Source organism: Gopherus flavomarginatus, assembly GCF_025201925.1.
Source record: "Gopherus flavomarginatus isolate rGopFla2 chromosome 13 unlocalized genomic scaffold, rGopFla2.mat.asm SUPER_13_unloc_1, whole genome shotgun sequence".
NCBI classification, from domain to species: domain Eukaryota; kingdom Metazoa; phylum Chordata; order Testudines; family Testudinidae; genus Gopherus; species Gopherus flavomarginatus.
Window position 1 is genome coordinate 3,619,632 of NW_026114609.1, and position 17,077 is coordinate 3,636,708.

General features: G+C 50.1%; 2 long non-coding RNA genes and 3 other non-coding genes across 5 annotated transcripts in view; 3 read left to right on the plus strand and 2 right to left on the minus strand.

The window, feature by feature from the left end:
• The first annotated feature begins 402 nt into the window (after window positions 1–402).
• TRNAV-GAC (transfer RNA valine (anticodon GAC)) lies at window positions 403–475 on the plus strand. Its single transcript has one exon. It is a non-coding gene; the product is annotated as a tRNA-Val (tRNA).
• Window positions 476–7,329: 6,854 nt separating this feature from the next.
• TRNAS-GCU (transfer RNA serine (anticodon GCU)) lies at window positions 7,330–7,411 on the minus strand. Its single transcript has one exon. It is a non-coding gene; the product is annotated as a tRNA-Ser (tRNA).
• Window positions 7,412–7,534: 123 nt separating this feature from the next.
• Window positions 7,535–17,077, plus strand: part of LOC127041004 (uncharacterized) — a 24,506-nt gene continuing 14,963 nt past the window's right edge. Inside the window, exons 1-2 of the long non-coding RNA XR_007771585.1 lie at window positions 7,535–7,595; window positions 9,403–9,485. This is a non-coding gene — a long non-coding RNA (uncharacterized LOC127041004). The remainder of the gene's footprint in view (window positions 7,596–9,402; window positions 9,486–17,077) is intronic.
• Window positions 14,752–14,823, plus strand: TRNAC-GCA (transfer RNA cysteine (anticodon GCA)). Its single transcript has one exon. It is a non-coding gene; the product is annotated as a tRNA-Cys (tRNA).
• Window positions 15,978–17,077, minus strand: part of LOC127041007 (uncharacterized) — a 23,385-nt gene continuing 22,285 nt past the window's right edge. The window contains exon 2 of the long non-coding RNA XR_007771591.1: window positions 15,978–16,233. This is a non-coding gene — a long non-coding RNA (uncharacterized LOC127041007). The remainder of the gene's footprint in view (window positions 16,234–17,077) is intronic.

Sequence of the window (17,077 nt, forward strand, 5' to 3'; positions counted from 1 at the left end):
ATCTATATCTATATATCTTCCTGCTGTATTTTCCACTGCATGCATCCGATAAAGTGGGTTTTAGCCCATGAAATCTTATGCTCAATTAAATTTGTTCATTTTCTAAGGTGCCACAATTACTCCTTGTTCTTTTTGCAGATAAATTAATGGAGGTTAAGTCCATGAATGGCTATTTGCCAGGATGGGTAAGGAATGGGATCCCTAGCCTCTGTTTGTCAGAAGGTGGAGATGGATGGTAGGAGAGAGGTCACTTGATCATTACCTGTTAGGTTCAGTCCCTCTGGGGCACCTGGCATTGGCCACTGTTGGCAGATAGGATATGGGGTTGGATGGACCTTTGGTCTGACCCAGTATGGCCATTCTTATATTCTTATGAAAGGAGGGGCAGAGCACTGCAACAGAGTTTCTGTAGTGTAGTGGTTATCATGTTTGCTTGACATGCAAAAGGTCCCTGGTTTAAAACCAGGCAGAAACATGATGGCTTCCTTTCCCCAGCTCCTACTGGCCTGTCCCTGCTGTTGTAGGAACAGCAGTGATTTCTATGCAATGTATAACCTGCATGCTCAATAGGTGTGTTATACTTCCCTCCCTCCTGCTTTTGTCTCCTCTCCCTCTCTGAATACCTGTGAAGTGGTTTTCCCTGTCCCCCTCCTGGAATGCTTGTGGGATGAATGGGCTGGTTGAACAGCTAGAAGAGCAGAAGAGCTTCCAGGTAGACAAGGTGTCTAGGACTCTAATTAGGCAGCACTCACACACCCAGAGCATGGACACTGCCCAAAGTGGAGTGTGACCAACCAGATGCAGCCAAGTCATCTCTAGTCGCAGGCCAGTAGGTGCAGGTCCTTAAAAGGAGAAGGGGCTACATGCTCAGGAGTCACTCACAAGCTTGTATCTCCAGTGAATGCCCTTTGCCCGGACCGCATGGCCAGTGGTTCTCTGCGTTGTATTTCATTGTGCCTCAGGAAGACTTACCTACATCGCACTGTCCATAGCTGCACTGTGGGACACTTACCTTGCAGAATCCTGACATCTCCAGTGCTGTGCCAGTCCTGGGAGCATGAGTATGCAAGTGTGAGTGTGACACCCCCGCTTCTTCTTTTGAACTTAGCTGTCAGTATAATAAACCCGCTGCTTTCTGCCAAACTCTGGTGGGTCATTCGTCCTCCCTACGTTTACTAGATGGCCCAATTTTGGGTAACAGCTGCAATAAGCTCAACCCTTGCAGGACAGAGGGTGGTGAAATGTGCTGGGAAAAAGCCTTAGCATCAGCAGGTGAAAGCTAGAGGACCTTGGCCAGTCACCTTTTGAAGCCTTGTGGCTTGGTCTCCTCTGCCCTTGGACGTTGGTCTATGGCGGCTGGCTCTTCCTGATGGCTTCTTTTGTGTGACTTGCCAAAGGAGGGAGTGAGGCAGGAATGGGGCAAAAGAGGAAAGTCTAGCTGAGGAAGACAGGGCAGAAGCTAAGCCCATTTGTTCCACAAAGCCTGAAAAGCCTGGGGAGGTGCGGTTGGCTGCTGGGAGGTAGAATCCTGTGCCTACCTCTTGGCTTCCCAGGGATGGCTACTTGCATCCCAGGAGAAGGATGGTTCTGGGTGAAAGGAAAACAAGCAAAGCTCTGGGAGGAAATTTGGGTGTGGGATGCAGGCTTTGTGCTGGGGGAGCGGGCTGGGGTGCAGGAGGGGTCGCGCTTACCCCGGGCACTGCAGCTCCCAAAGTGACTGGTACACACAACCCTGGGGAGCAGGTCCTAGGTGGGCCGTGCCAGGGGGTCTCTGTGTGCCGCTGCCTGCAAGCGCTGCCCCCAGAGCTCCCATTGGCTGCAGTTCCTGGCCAATGGGAGCTGTGGAGTTGGTACTCGGGGCAGGGGTAGTGAATGGAGACACTCCCCCCAACCCAGAGGATGCTGGGACATGCCGGCCATTTCTGGGAGTGACACAGAGGGACGGAGGCAGAGTGGGCAGGGAGCCACCTTAGTGCTGCTGGCACATCTCTGCACACCCATTAGGGGAGGGGGTCAGAGGTCGTCCATGTGCTGCCTGGGGTAGGGGCAGTGCACAGAGCTGCCTCCCCTACTGGGTCTATTACAGGAGGGGTGGGGGGTCTTTTGGCCTGTAAGGTGCAGCAGGTCAGACTAGATGATCACATTGGTCCTTTCTGACCTTAAAGGCTCTGAGTCTAAAAGGGAGAGGGAAGTAAAGGAAGTTTTTTTAAAAAAACCAAACATTGTAATACCAGGATAACTCCACCTGCTCATTGTCTAGTCCCACCCCTTTCTTCCTCCACTGTGCGTTGAATGACCTGCAGAACATTGATTCTCTCATTCCATTGCTAAACTGATACAATGTGACTGAAATTAAACTAATTCCCAGCAGAGAAAACACCACATCACTGCACTGGCTGGCAATCAAACCCCAGTCAACTGTTTGAAAGGCAGCTATACTCACCACTATACCACTAATGCATCTGGTGGCAGTGTCACTTATGGTTGCCCAATGAGGCTAGACAAGCATTGAGGAGATTTTCTGCCCATTAAAATGAACTGGATTCTCATCACTAAAAAAAACCACCTCCATCTTCACTTGGGTTTGAACCATCAGCCTTTCAGTTAGCCACCAAAGTTGTTAATCACAGGGTATGTCTACACTAGGGGATTATTCCGATTTTACAGAAACCAGTTTTTGGAAACAGATTGTATAAAGTCGAGTGCACGCGGCCCCACTAAGCACATTAGTTCGATGGTGTGCGTTCATATACCGAGGCTAGTGTCAATTTCCGGAGTGTTGCACTGTGGGTAGCTATCCCATAGCTATCCCATAGTTTCTGCAGTTTCTCCCACCCATTGGAAATCTGGGTTGAGGTCCCAATGCCTGATGGGGCAAAAACAGTGTCGTGGGTGATTCTGGGTACATGTCGTCACTCAGTCCTTCCTCCGTGAAAGCAATGGCAGACCATCATTTCGCGCCCTTTTCCCTGTATTGCCTGGGCAGACGCCATAGCACGACAACCATGGAGCCCGTTCAGCCTTTTTTCACTGTCACTGTATGACTACTGGATGGTGCTGACAGACGCGGTACTGCATCACTACACAGCAGCATCCCCTTGCCTTTTCAAGTTAGCAAAGATGGTGTCATAAACAGATAAGTAAGAGTTAATAGCACAGAAGTGCTTCATATCTCTTTTGCCTGGAAAGGGTTAACAAGAACAGTGAGCCTGGCTGTCACCTGACCAGAGGACCGATCAGAGGACAGGATACTTTCAAATCTTGAGGGAGGGAAGTTTTCATGCCTTGCTGTTAGTTTTGGTTGTTGTTCACTCTGGGGGCTCAGAGGGACCCGACGTGCAACCAGGTTTCTCTCCAATCTCCCTGATACAGGTTCTTATAGATTCCAAATAGTGAGTACTAGATAGATAAAGCGAGTTAGGCTTATGTTTGTTTTCTTTATTTGCAAATGTGTATTGGGCTGGAAGGAGTTCAAATTGGTATTTTTCTGAAAAGGTTTTAATTTGTACTTGTTTACTTAGGCTGGGAGGGTGCTCCCAGTGTCTACAGCTGAAAGACCCTGCACCTATTTCATTTTTTTAAATTTACAAAGATAATTTTTACTGTTTTTTCTTTCTTTAATTAAAAGCTTTTCTTGTTTAAGAACCTGATTGTTTTTTTATTCTGGTGAGACCCCAGGGGATTGGGTCTGGATTCACCAGGGAATTGGTGGGGAGAAAGGAGGGAAGAGGGAGAGAGAGGCTGATTTCTCTCTGTGCCAGGATTACTTTCTCTCAGGAAGAGTCTGGGAGGGGGAAAGAGAAGGAGGGAGGAAGGTGAATTGTCCTCTCTGTTTTGTGATTCAAGGAGTTGAATCACAGTGATCTTCCAGGGTAACCCAGGGAGGGGAAGTCTGGGAGAGGCAATGGTGAGGGAAAGGGTTTACTTTCCTTGTGTTAAGATCCAGAGGGTCTGGGTCTTGGGGGTCCCCGGGCAAGGTTTTGTGGGGACCAGAGTGTACCAGGCACTGGAATTCCGGGTTGGTGGCAGCGCTACAGGTTCTAAGCTGGTAATTAAGCTTAGAGGAATTCCTGCTGGTGCCCCATCTTTTGGACGCTAAGGTTCAGAGTGGGGATTATACCATGACAGATGGTTACCAGCCATACCGTCCCGTCTGCTGCTTTGCAAGTTGACAGTGACAGTTACCAGTTATACTGAACCATCTGCTGCTGTCATGGGTGCTCCTGGCCGGCCTCGGTGAGGCTGGCCAGGGGCGCATGGACAAAAATGGGAATGACTCCCCAGGTCATTCCCTTCTTTGAGTTTTGTCTAAAGGGAGAGTCAGTCCTGTCTAGACTATCAGGCAAGCCTACTAAAGAACAAGAGAGTCAAACAGCCACTCTGGGTGAGAGCCCCAGGCAACCAAGTGTGTTGGAAATATGTTGCATTGCTTGCCAAAATGATCACTTTTGGCTCGTGTTGGATTCCCAGTCTCCTTGCTATTGGGGTAGGAGAAATAAAGCGTTGTTATCCTTGTTGTGTAAATTGAGGGCAGCACAACTGTGCTCGGCAGACCCCGACTGAGGGACTCACGCTCAGTTCAATAGCACTTGCTAGGCAGGGGACAGGGGTTTGAAAGCCAAATTGGCTGGCGCATGGGTCCTAATACTAAAATTTAGGGGTTAGATCAGTGTTAGGACAGGGCGGCTGTGGAGGGATGAGTGAGTCCGCAGACAAGTTAGTGAGAATAGTGCCTTCTTATTTTCCCCCTTATCCACCCAGGATGGCAGGTAAACTCTACAGAGGCACCTCTACACTTGTACTGACTAAGGACAACAGCTGTGAGTGGGGTGCAGAGAGGGGATGGCTCATGTTAAAGGACTTGTGGTTGCTGGACTTATGAACTGTAGGGGGAAGGACACTGTCCAGCTTATTTGTGGGTGGGTCTTTTCCTCTTGGTTTATGTTTATGCGTTGGGGCTGCTGACATGACTTCTGCTAACCCTGGGCTTACATTGCAATGCAGACATACCCTGAGAGGGCATCTATAACGTAATAAAAGCTGTGTGGCCCGGCTGGCCTGGATCATCTGACTTGGACTCCTGGGGCTCAGGTTGTGAGGCTATAAAGTGCAGTGCAGACATTTAGGCTCAGACTGGAGCCCAGGTTAGGAGACCCTCACCCTTTGTGGGGTCTTGTAGGGTGGGTTCAAGCCCAAGTGTCTACACTGTAATTTTATAACCCAGCAGCACAAGCCCCACAAGCCTGAATCAACTGACCCAGGGTTTGAGAATAGTGACTTGGGTGTGTTTATGACAGTGCAGACGTAATATTACGCTATGTCCACGCTGCAATGAAACACCCAGGGCTGCCCCATTCCAGCTCAGGCTCCCGAGGCTTTGGCCGTGGGGTGGTAAATTTGCAGTGTAGATGTCTCAGCTCACGCTCAATACTGGGCTCTGGGCCCCCTCAAAGTTGGGAGGGAGTTTAGCAAGTAAAAAAGGTAAAACCGCAATGAAGTGCTACCCTGGACTCAATGGCATTTCTCCATTGGTCTGCCTGCTTTGGGGCAGGGACAATAGCACATCCTGCTGCATTCGTTATTTCATAGGGTGGTTTAGGATTTTCATTCTCAGACACTAGGCACAAAGCAGGACTCAACCTTCGGCATAAACTAAATGAGCTGGCCACAGATTCTGGCAGCCACAATGAGCATTTGGTGTGAGAGTTCAGACCAGCCCCTGTCCCAGAGGGAGGGGGTCATCCATGAGGGGACTGGACCACTGACCTACCAGCTCCTAACTCCCAAACGTTCAGTAACTCTGTTATCGGTGCCTGTGTGTGTAATTTAAACCATAAGAAAACCCACACTGGGCTAGACCAAAGGTCCTTCTGACAACAGCCAAGAGCAGGTACCCCAAAAGCCACTCAACAGGGCACCACTGGCAGTTATTATCCCTGCCTCAAAAGCAGACAGACCAATGGAGAACTGCCATGAGTCCAGGGTGATACTTCCCTGCAGTTTTACCATTTCCACTTGCTAAACTCCCTCCCAGCCTTCTGGGCTCCTAGACCTATCCTAATGTTATGTCTACACTATGATTAAAACACCCAGGTCACCTGTCTCAAAGCCCAGGTCAGCTGACTCAGGGTTATGGGACTTGGACTGCAAGACTATAAAATTACAGTGCAGACATATGGACTTGAACCCAGGCTTCAGTGTGAACACAAATATCTGCACCACAGTTTTTAGCCTCTCAGCTTTAGCATAATGAGCCCAAGTCAGATGACCCAGGCCAGCCATCCTGCCATCTTTATCCCGGGAAAGATGGACTCTAAGGGTACGTTCCCATTGCAATGGAAGCCCAGGTGTAGCACACTGTGCTTAAAGCAGCACCCTGCAAGCCCCATATTCACCACTCTCATATAGTGATGATACATTTGAACAAAGTCTGCCTGGTGAGGTATCATTTTAAAAATCTTGAACTGTTCATCTGTTGAACCTTAATGTCTTCTTGCATTCTGTGTGCTCACATTGGTTTGGGAAGTTATGAAGTTTGCTCTGTGTGCATTACAGAAATATGTTATGAGGTTGGGAAATGCCCCCCACCAGCCTTTCAGGTTCAAAAATGGAGGAGCCAGACTCACTGCTGGCCCATTAAAGGTGGCTACAGTCCCAAGGACTATCCCAGGAACCGTGAACAATGCAGACTTCACCGAGATAACACAGCAACAATGGACACTGCTTGACTCACATCATAGCAAAAGAGCTTTCTAGAAAGTTGGAAGAAACTATGAAAGAGGGGAAGAGACATCATGACTTGGCATCTCTCCCCCACAAATCAACAGCTGGAAACACACCTGTGTGACAAAACTGATTCATAAATCAGAAGATAATAATAATAATACATTCAAACCAAAGTCCCCAAATAGCTAGTACTGGTTTTTCAGCTGAAAATTTTCAGTTTGGGGAATTTTGTTTTCCCAGTCAGACCTTGCCAAGGGAAGCAGGGAGAAAATGTTTGAGTTGCCTCCTTCAGAACAGCTTAGCCTAGACACTCTAGCTGTGGGTCACTGTCATGGCCTTGCTGAGAACTGGGGTATTTTAATAATTTGGGGAGGTCTCAGGGTGTTTGGGGGAGATTTTGAGACTGTTACCTTTTGAGATAAAAACTAAGACATACAGGACTAGAGAAATTTTTTTTTAGAAATCTGAGATTTAGACATTTTATTTAAAGCAAGGAGGTTTCTGAGCAGGCTTTTGTATGGCAGGACACAACATTGTTTGATCTGCCATTGTATCAGAGGGGAGATGGTTGTTTTGAAAGGAGGAGTAAAGACTAAATGCATCTGATGAGGATGGGATGCGAACCCATGCATGCAGAGCACAAGGGATTAGCAGTCCATCACCTTAACCACTCGGCCACCTCATCTGAGATCTCAGAAAATGGACAGGATGAGAAATCTAAGGCCAGCAGAGATAGGGACACTAAGGTATTTTTAAATACTAAGCGGAAGCAGGGGCTGAATGAGCTCCCCCCTTAACACCTAGTGACCAGCTGTGGGAAAGGCTTTAGGAACAGACCGTGTTTGCATAGACACACCTACTCTGCCTAGGTATGCAGCATCATGGGGCCGCTTCCCCAAAATGACCAGTTTTAGCTGGTGGCGGGTTACAAATCACTTTAGCACTGAGTGGTATGAAATGTTATTATCCTTCCTGCATGAGTGAAGGGCAGCAGAACATACTTAGTCGGTCCTGATGGGTCAGGAATAGCTTTTATTGGACTGCATAGAAGTGATTCAGAACGTCACCTAAACCAGTGGTCCCCAAACATTTCACACTGTGCCCTTTTATCCATGGCTGTGGGCCCTCGGAGCCACAGTTGAAAACTGGGGCTGGGAGTGGGGTGTTGGTTGCTGAAGAGTGGGGTGCAGACAGGGGTAAGGGGGTCAAGGCCGAGCTGGCAGTCAGGGGCCCAGGCTGAGGGTGGGGTTGGAAAAGAGCTGGGACAGAGTCGGGTTGACTGGTGCTCCCTCCATGGGGGCTGGCTCTGCCCCTGAGGTGCCCCTATGAATCTTCCTCTTTGTTCCCCTAGGAGTCATGCCCCACATTTTGGGGACCACTGAACCCTACACGTTAAGCAGGGGCTAGTGATGCCAAAGCCCAGGGAAAGGGAGAACAAGTGCAGGGGCCCCAGCACTGGAAATAGGCCCCCTCACTTCTGTCTGTGGCTCTGCCCCCTGCCACACCTTCCACCCACAGCCCCATCCACTATGTCACCTCTGTTCCACCACTTCCCCCACTAGCCCCACCCTGTCACTCCTTTACCCCTGTCCCACTGTGTCCCCAAGACCAGAGAAGCTCTGTGCCCCTTCTGGAGCCCCCGGGCCGTAGCATGGAGTGAGAGCTCCTCCAGCCCTGGGGCTGACATGGGGGAGACTTTTCAAGGGGGACCTAATTTCTCCAGGGCCCCTAGTCATGGGCTCCACTGCCCCTTGGTGACACAAGGTTTGGGGAGGCTGAGCCACCCCCAAGTCTCCATTATGTGCTGCCAAGGCTACCGCTGCTCAGTGTGTGGCCAGTCTCTCTGTGTTCTCTGCTATTTGTGCTGGGAAGCCTGGCTGGCCTTAGGGGTGGGGCCCTCCGGCAGCCGCCCAGGGCTCCAGGGGGTCAAAGGGCACTGTGTGCCAGTGCAAAGGTGCTCACTGCTCTCCCTTGCCCCAGTGCTCCTCCATGGCCCCATAGGGGGTTGGGGGGAGAGAGAAGCAACACTATGTGCTCCATGCATCCTGGTCACTTTCCCCACCTGGGCTGTGCTGTGAGGGGAGCATCAGAAGCTGCTGCTCTCTGCCCTCCCCTTATGCAGCCTGGCTGAGGAAAGCGACCTGGATGCAGGGAGCTCGGATGATGTCGCTTCTTGCCCCCGCACCCCACCCCCGCAGGTCCTAGGGGTGCCTGGAGGAGCAGCCTTCCAGGGAGAAGCGGGCAGCAATGCCAGCTGCTCCATGCACACAGGTCAGTGTCCCCACGTGGGTGCAGGAGGGGGTGCAGGGGTTAGGGGTGAAGGGGGGCAGGAGAGGGGCAGTGCCTGGTAGCACAGGAGGGGAGTGTGGGACTTAAGGGCAAAGGTGACACAGTGTAGGGGTTAGGGCACAGGAGGAGGCAGGAGATAGGGGTGAAGGAGGTGCAGGGGTTAGGAGTGCAGGAGCTGGGGGGAAAGGGGGAGGGGGATCGTCCAGGGCCGATGGGGAAGTGCTAAAGTACAAGTTTTGCCCAGGGCACCATTTCCCCTAACGCTGATCCTTGATAACATTTCTTGCTGGGACGGGGAGGGGGAGAGATGAGGCGTTTTCTCTCTGTTTCTTTCCTCTCCATTTTCTGCTCCTTCCTTCAATCCCAGAAACCTCCCTTGTGTTTCAGACTGTGCAGTGACGCCCTCCCTACCCCAGGCCTCTGGAGCCTTTGGAGCAGAAAGATCCCAGGAGCTGAGGAGGAATCCAGGGGTGAGTAGCTGGCAGGAAGGAGTCCTAGCAGCTCTTCTGGGAGTGCAGGGGAGAAATGACTCCTCCTTCTCTAGATTCTCCCCATGGGGCTCTGGGGAGCAGGGAGCGTTGTGTGATAAATTCCATCCAACATCCCCCTTTGATCCAAGCTGAGGGGCGTCTCAGCTCTGCACGTTCCCCTTGGCAGCACCAAACAAGGGATGTTTTCCACTGCGCAGGAGACCCAGCCAGGGACTGATGTGCTGGAGATATGTTGGGAAAGGGACTGTCTGAATTCCCAAGGCAGGAAAAGAACAATCTACAGTGACATCATTAACCACAAACACACTCTAACCATAATCCAGCCAGTAGGGAAATGGGCAGGAATTCTTGCCGTTCAGCCATGGCCACATGTACAGAGCTGCACAGCAGTGAGTGTGCTGGGGTAGCTGGTCTGAGCAAACAATTCGAAATGCCCCTTCAGTGAGAACAGAACCAGAGTGTAGAAAGGCCCCTGTATTAAGTGGTTGTGGCTGAGGGCTTAGGGAGCTGGGGTATGACACCCTAGGGGTCTTTCTGTGGAGGTTTGATTTTTGCCAGCTAGGAAAGGCTGGTGTGTCTTGTCTTCATGGCTGTACTTTCAGTGATGCAGGTTTCTCTATCCCATTGTTCCACGGGCATCCTACTAGATTGCCAGCTGCCTTTCAGCTGCAGTGTGGAGATTGTTTGTGTGCGGGGAGAGACAGTGTGTGTGTTGAGGTAGGTAAGACCGAATCATTATTATCCCTACTTGAAAGAGGGAGAAGCTAAGGCTGAGAAAGGAGAATTGACTTGTCTTAGGTCTCACAGCCAGTCAGTGGCAGAGTAGGGAAAAGGACTCAAGAGCCCTGATTTTGAAACTAACCATCAGATCTTGAATTTCATACATGGATTGACCTGAGTAAAGTGCTCTCACATGAGCTCAAGACCAACAACAGTGCACAGTAATTATTCAGCAAGTATCTGAGGAGAACTGCAATGTTAGAGAGAATCACGAACTGCTCAGAGACCATTAATGCAGAGAAGCAGCAAAATTCTTCAAACATATGACTGGTTATGACTTATTTACTTGGTCTTAAAAGAGAAGAACAAGGACCTGAGTCTCCTTCTTGTCAATAACCCCCTGCTCAGCCAATCAGGGTAGAGACTCAGGATGGGAGGCTGAGGGTTCTCACCAGAGAGCCCAAAGTATGGCCCAGGTCACCGGTGAGGATCACTGCCTGAGCATTATCTCAGCCGCACATTTTTGGGTGGACCTCCCAGAGTGGGAGCTACAGATCATTCCCCCACAACACACACACACACACACACACACACACACACACACACACACACACTTTACTCTTGGTGTTGGGAGGGGAACAGGTGAAAGGACAAAAGCAAGAGACAAAGAGGAAGGAGGAAGGGATGGATGGAGGAAAAAGTGAAACAAAAAGGACAAACCCTAATGTCCCCAGTGATTCTAAGGGACAAAATCTCAGGTGTGGAATAAAATTCTGCCTCCTTAACCTCATGTTTTCCATGCCTAGCATTCAGCTGTCACCAGACTGATCAGACTGAACAGGTTTCAAACCTCGAGGAGGCTCTTACCTTCTAAACAGGAATGGCTGTTTTCTAGTAAAATCAGGCAAAGGGAAGGAGAAAACTTGAGAGAGATTTCTCCTGGCGCTCACGTACGTGAACCCGAATACTCTCTCAGTCCTCAAAGAGAGACCTGGAGAAGGAGACTTGCTGAAGCAAAGCCACAGGGGTCTTTGAGGTTTCCCTGGCCCCTCGCCCCTCTCCTGCCTGGCTGATGTCAGCATCTCTCTGTGAGGTCATCACTTCCCCACCACTTTTGACCAATAGTCTGAGGTCCTGCAAAAGGCTTTTGTGATGTCACTGCCACACCCCTCCCTTGCTGTGCTAATGTCCTGCCCCTGGCCAGGCACTTTGGAGGTTTGAGCTACTCCCTCTGGATCACCCCACTCAAGGAGCGTTCGTTCTAGGAAGCAAGCCAGTAGTTTTGGATCATCTGCAAATTTTGTCACCTCACTGCTCAGCAGATCATTTATTAATATGTTGACTAGTCCTGGTCCCAGTACAGACACCACCAGATACCTGTTTCCATCCTGAAAACTGACGATTTAGTCCTACCCTTTGTTTCCTATCTTTTAACCAGTTATTGATCCACGTGAGGACCTTCTGGAGGTGAAAGTAAGCCGGTATGTTACGGTATGGGGTACTGGCAAGAGCCAGTACGCTGTGCCAGCCCGGCCCGTCTTCCCCAGGCTGGTGATTTAAAGGGTCCATGGCTCCCTGCTGCGGTTGGAGCCCCGGGACCTTTAAATCACCTCCCAAGCCCCCCTGCCGGAGCCCCGGGGAGCAAATCACTGCCGTGGATGCTGCTCTCTCCCGCTCTGCAAACACAAAGCAGGGGCGGCAGAAGCTTCCTTACAGTGGGGGGGGGCACTGTTATCCGAACTGTGGCACCCCCATGACACCCCTTCCTTAAGGACCCCCACTCACAGCACCTCTCCCCTTGAGGCCACACCCACAGAACGCCTCTTCCCCAAGACTGCACCCTTCCCCCCCTCGATCATTTGTCCTAACAGCCAGTAAAGAGTGGTGGGGCCATGGCCCTCTAACCCCCCTGTTCCAGCACCCCTGACACAGAGCTACGCAGGCAGCAGTGTGTACGTGTATGTGTGTGTGTGTGACAGAGAGTGCTGTGCTGTGCTGAGCTGAGCCAGTGAGAGAAGAGGGGCTGATGTTGGGGCTGTCCCCTGCCTCAGGACTGGTTGCTTCCAGCAGCTGTCTGAACTTAGAGACAGTGTGCCGACACACTCACTCTTCCGCAACGCACACACTGTCTCTCCTCCCCATACACACATGCTCTCTACCCCAGCACGCACATTGCAGTTGAAAAGCAGCTGGCAATCTAGTAGGATGCCCATAGAACAATGGGATAGAAAACTGTATCATGTGATGCTGTACCAGCCCGTGAGGCATTGCAAACCCTTCCCAAAGCACCCTGCAGCCAGTTGCACAGTGGGATAGCTACCACAATGCACTGCTCTCTGTGGCCATCCAAGAGATGCTAGCATGGATGTGCTCTGGTGACACAGGATGGACATGCAACAGCTGTTTAATTAAAACATTTTTACTAAAGCCACATCCCCCTTTATTGTAGGCCTAGCATGAATGTGAGACAAGACCCAGCTCCTTTGAAATTAAAGGACCACAACTTCCTCTGCAGTTGGCAGGACTTGAACCTGTGCAAGGAGCCCACAATGGATTTCTAGCCCATTGCCTTAACCACTTGGCCACAACTATGTGCTTGACATGTGGCTCTCACTGCACTCTAGTTCTGTTCTCACTGAGTGATCAATTCCAGTGGTTTCCTCAGACCAGCTTCCACAACACACACACTGCTGTGCCGTTGTGTAAGTGTGTCCATGGCTGAACAGCAAGAATTCCTGCTCCTTTCCCTTCTGGTTGGAGCATGAGGAGAGTGTGTTCGTGGTTAATGACGTTGCTGTAGCTTGTCCATTTCCTGCCTTGATCATTCAGACAGTCCCCTTCCCGCCATATCCGCAGGGCTTTGCCAGGGGGTTGATGGCTCCTTTCTTTCCTCACCCTGGAGTAAACTCAGCTTTTTATTCCATCCTTGATGTTTCAAGGAATAACAACAGATGGCCAAAGAAAGAGGTGGACAGGGTGAGTCTCAGGGGAGGGGCAGAGAGATGTGGGTGGTGGGCAGGGCCGGCCTCAGGGGAGGGGTCAGAGAGGTACAAGCAGTGGGCTAGGGCAGGTCTCAGGTGAGGGTCAGAGAGGTGCAAGTGGTGGGCAGGGCTAGTCTTAGCGGAGGGGACAGAGAGGTGTGAGCAATGGGCAGGGTGGGTCTCAGGGGAGGGGGCAGAGAGGTACGAGCAGTAGGCAGGGCAGGTCTCAGGGGAGGGGCAGAGGTGTGGGTGGTGGGCAGGGTGAGTCTCGGGAAAGGGGCAGAGAGGAGTGGGTAGGGTGAGTCTCAGGGGAGGGGGCAGAGAGGAGTGGGTAGGGTGAGTCTCAAGGGAGGGGGCAGAGAGGTGTGGGCAGTGCGGGTCTCAGGGGAGGGCTCAGAGAGGTGTGGGCAATGGGTAGAGTGAGTCTCAGGGGAGGGGGCAGAGAGGTGTGGGCAGGGCAGGTCTCAGGGGAGGGGGCAGAGAGGTGTGGGCAATGAGCAGGGTGAGTCTCAGGGGAGGAGGCAGAGAGGTGTGGGCAGGGGGGTCCCAGGGGAGGGCTCAGAGAGGTGTGGGCAATGGGCAGGGTGAGTCTCAGGGGAGGAGGCAGAGAGGTGTGGGCAGCAGGCAGACCTTGGGGTAAAGGGTGGAGAGGCGTGAGGAGGCCTTGGGGGAGGAGAGGAGCGTGCGAAAGGTGGACCAGCAGGCCTCAGCCAGAGAGGAAGAGCAGGGGTGGGAAGTGGCCAAATGGGAGTGAGGGCAGAGCACAGGTGGGGCCTCATATGGAGGAGAATGAGTGAAGGGGGTGGAGTGGGGGGATAGCACCTTGGTCTGGGCAGGGCTGCCCACAGGATTCAGGGGGCCTGGGGCAAAACAATTTCGGGGCCCCTTCCATAAAAAAAAGTTGCAATACCATAGAATACTATATTCTCATGGGGGCCCCTGCAGGGTCTGGGGCAAATTGCCCCACCTGCCCCCCCTCTGAGCGGCCCTGCCCTCAGCCTCTTCTTGTAACTCCTCTGTCCTCTAATCATTTTTGTTGCCCTCCCCTAAACTCTCTCCAATTTGTTTCTGTACTGGGAGAGGGGTGCAGAAACTGGACGCAATGCTCCAGATGTGGCCTCACCAGTGCTGAATGGAGGGGAATAATCACTTCCCTCCATCTGCTGGCAACGCTCCTACTAACCTAGCCCAATCTGACCAGTTCCCCATATTGAATGCAGACACAGCAATATTTGATAAATTGGTTCCTGTCCATTCAGGAGGTTATTTCCCACCTATTTATAAATAATGAAGATGCTCTAAGTGGAGAGGAGAGAGCTGTTCCGTCCATGCAGTTAATCCATCTCCCCGAGAGGTGGTAGATATGTCACTGGGGGAAGCTATGCTGGTGGGTGTGCAAGCTGTGGTGTCTACATGTATATATAAAGTTTAATCAAACCCCATTTTTAAAACCCCTGTGGTCTGGGAATAAAAAAGGAGCTCTCTGAGGCAGAGCCAGTCCGTCAAAATCCTTAAGAGCACTGACTTGCCTTTGTAAATGTCATGGGAGTATAGCTCAGTGGTAGAGTGCTTGACTGCAGATCAAATAGTCCTTGGTTCAAATCCAAGTGCTCCCTTACAAACCTGTTCTTTCAACAAAAGTGATTCCATTTCCAGTATGTTCAGAATCTCCACTAAATAGGGGTCCCTGCAACAAATAGACACATTCAATGTTTTCCTGTGCAAATGAATAAAAACCTAGCAAACATGTCCCTCTGCTGAAATCAGTTCCAATCCTCTACGTGTCTGGGTTTGTTTTCATCAATTAAACAAAGGCACATGAAGTCACATTTGCAGCTTCTTGGCCTCCATGGGCTACAATGTGCAGAAGAACAAGAACCACATCCACTTGGGAGGAATGGACTAGTTTCTATTACATTTGGTAAATAAGTTGCCACTCGGACTGAAAACTCTATTGGAGATGGACAGGAGCCTGTTACAAAAATAAAATAACCAAGATTTACCAAACTCTCTGTTACACATTCAAACCTCTCTTTGTGCGCACAGTATCGATTGGGGCTCTAACAAATGTTAACCTTCCTGTAACACAGATCATTATTCCTTGTAACTTTCAGATGCATTCAAATGGCAGCTGTTTAGAGGTCATGGGCTGCTAGTTCATGAGCAGGAGCAGAGTCTCTGTAAGTTGACCAACCACAGAGCTTGTTATGTCTGCATCTAAGTAAGTGCAGAGTTATTTCAATGGCTCCTACACTGATATCTCCTGCCCCTTCTAGCTGGTTAATTGCACTATTTGGAACCTGCTCCTAAAATTGCACCTTTCTGGGAGTGTCAAAACTGCCCAAGGAAACCCCATTGGGTTTCAAGGGCAGGGCAGGCAAGGAGGTGATGGGACAGCATGGGGTCATAGAGCTTCTCTTTCATTGGGCCAGAGGGTGCTATTAGCATGACTGTGGGGTTCTATTCCTGGCTGTGGGAGGAAAGGTGTGTCTAATGGATTAGAGGTGAGGGCCTAGAAGTCAAAGAGAAAACATCTCCCTTTTCAGCTTCAATGCTCATTGAACAAGAACATGGCTTCTCAGGTTTGAGAAGAGCAGTTGTGTTAGTCTGTTTCCTCAAAAAGAACAGGAGTACGTGTGGCACCCTAGAGACTAACAAATTTCTTAGATTCTGTTGCCATCATGTGGCCATTTCATTTCACTTCTTATTGTTAAAAGGTTTGCGTACTTCACACAGAAACGTTATTTCCTTGGGAAAGACAGAGAAGTGGAAGCTGCATTGATTTAATCCTCTGAAAATTAAATAAGGATTAAAATATTCCCCAGACAGCTCAGTCCCAACCGTTCTCCCTCTGCTGCCACTGAAGCTCAGTTCTGTCCCACAGCCCCAAGAACTGCTAGGTGAACGTCCTGGGTCTGATGTGCAGTAAGAAAAAAAAAAAAAGATAATGGATGTACCCTATCTCCTAGAACTGGAAGGATCCATTGAATCCAGCCCCTTCCTTCATTGGCTAAACCAGACAGTCTCTGCGTAAAAGAATAAATGGACACAAATCAGATGTCAAGAATTATAACATTCAAAAGCCAGTCGGAGAACACTTCAATCTCCCTGGTCACTCGATTACAAACCTAAAAGTCACGATATTACAACAAAAAAACTTCAAAAACAGACTCCAAAAAGAGACTGCTGAATTGGAATTAATTTGCAGACTGGACACCATTAAATTAGGCTTGAATAAAGACTTGGAGTGGATGGGTCATTACACAAAGTAAAACTATTTCCCCATGTTTATTTGCCCCCTACTGTTACTCACACCATCCTGTTGGAAATGGACCATCCTATCACTACAAAACGGATTTTTTCTCCTGCTGATAATAGCTCACCTTAACTAATTACTCTCGTTATAGTGTGTATGGCAACACTCATTTTTTCATGTTCTCTGTGAATATATATATATATACACACATACCTTCCTACTGTATTTTACACTGCATGCATCCAATGAAGTGGGTTTTAGCCCGGGAAAGCTGATGCTCAAATAAATTTGTTCATTTTCTAAGGTGCCACTATTACTCCTTGTTCTTTTTGCAGATAAATTAATGGAGGTTAAGTCCATGAATGGCTATTAGCCAGGATGGGTAAGGAATGGGATCCCTAGCCTCTGTTTGTCAGAGGGTGGAGATAGATGGCAGGAGAGAGATCACTTGATCATTACCTGTTAGGTTCAGTTCCTCTGGGGCACCTGGCATTGGCCACTGTTGGCAGATAGGATATGGGGTTGGATGGACCTTTGGTCTGACCCAGTATGGCCATTCTTATGTCCTTATGAAGGGAGGGGCAGATCCCTGGGACACAGTTTCTGTAGTGTAG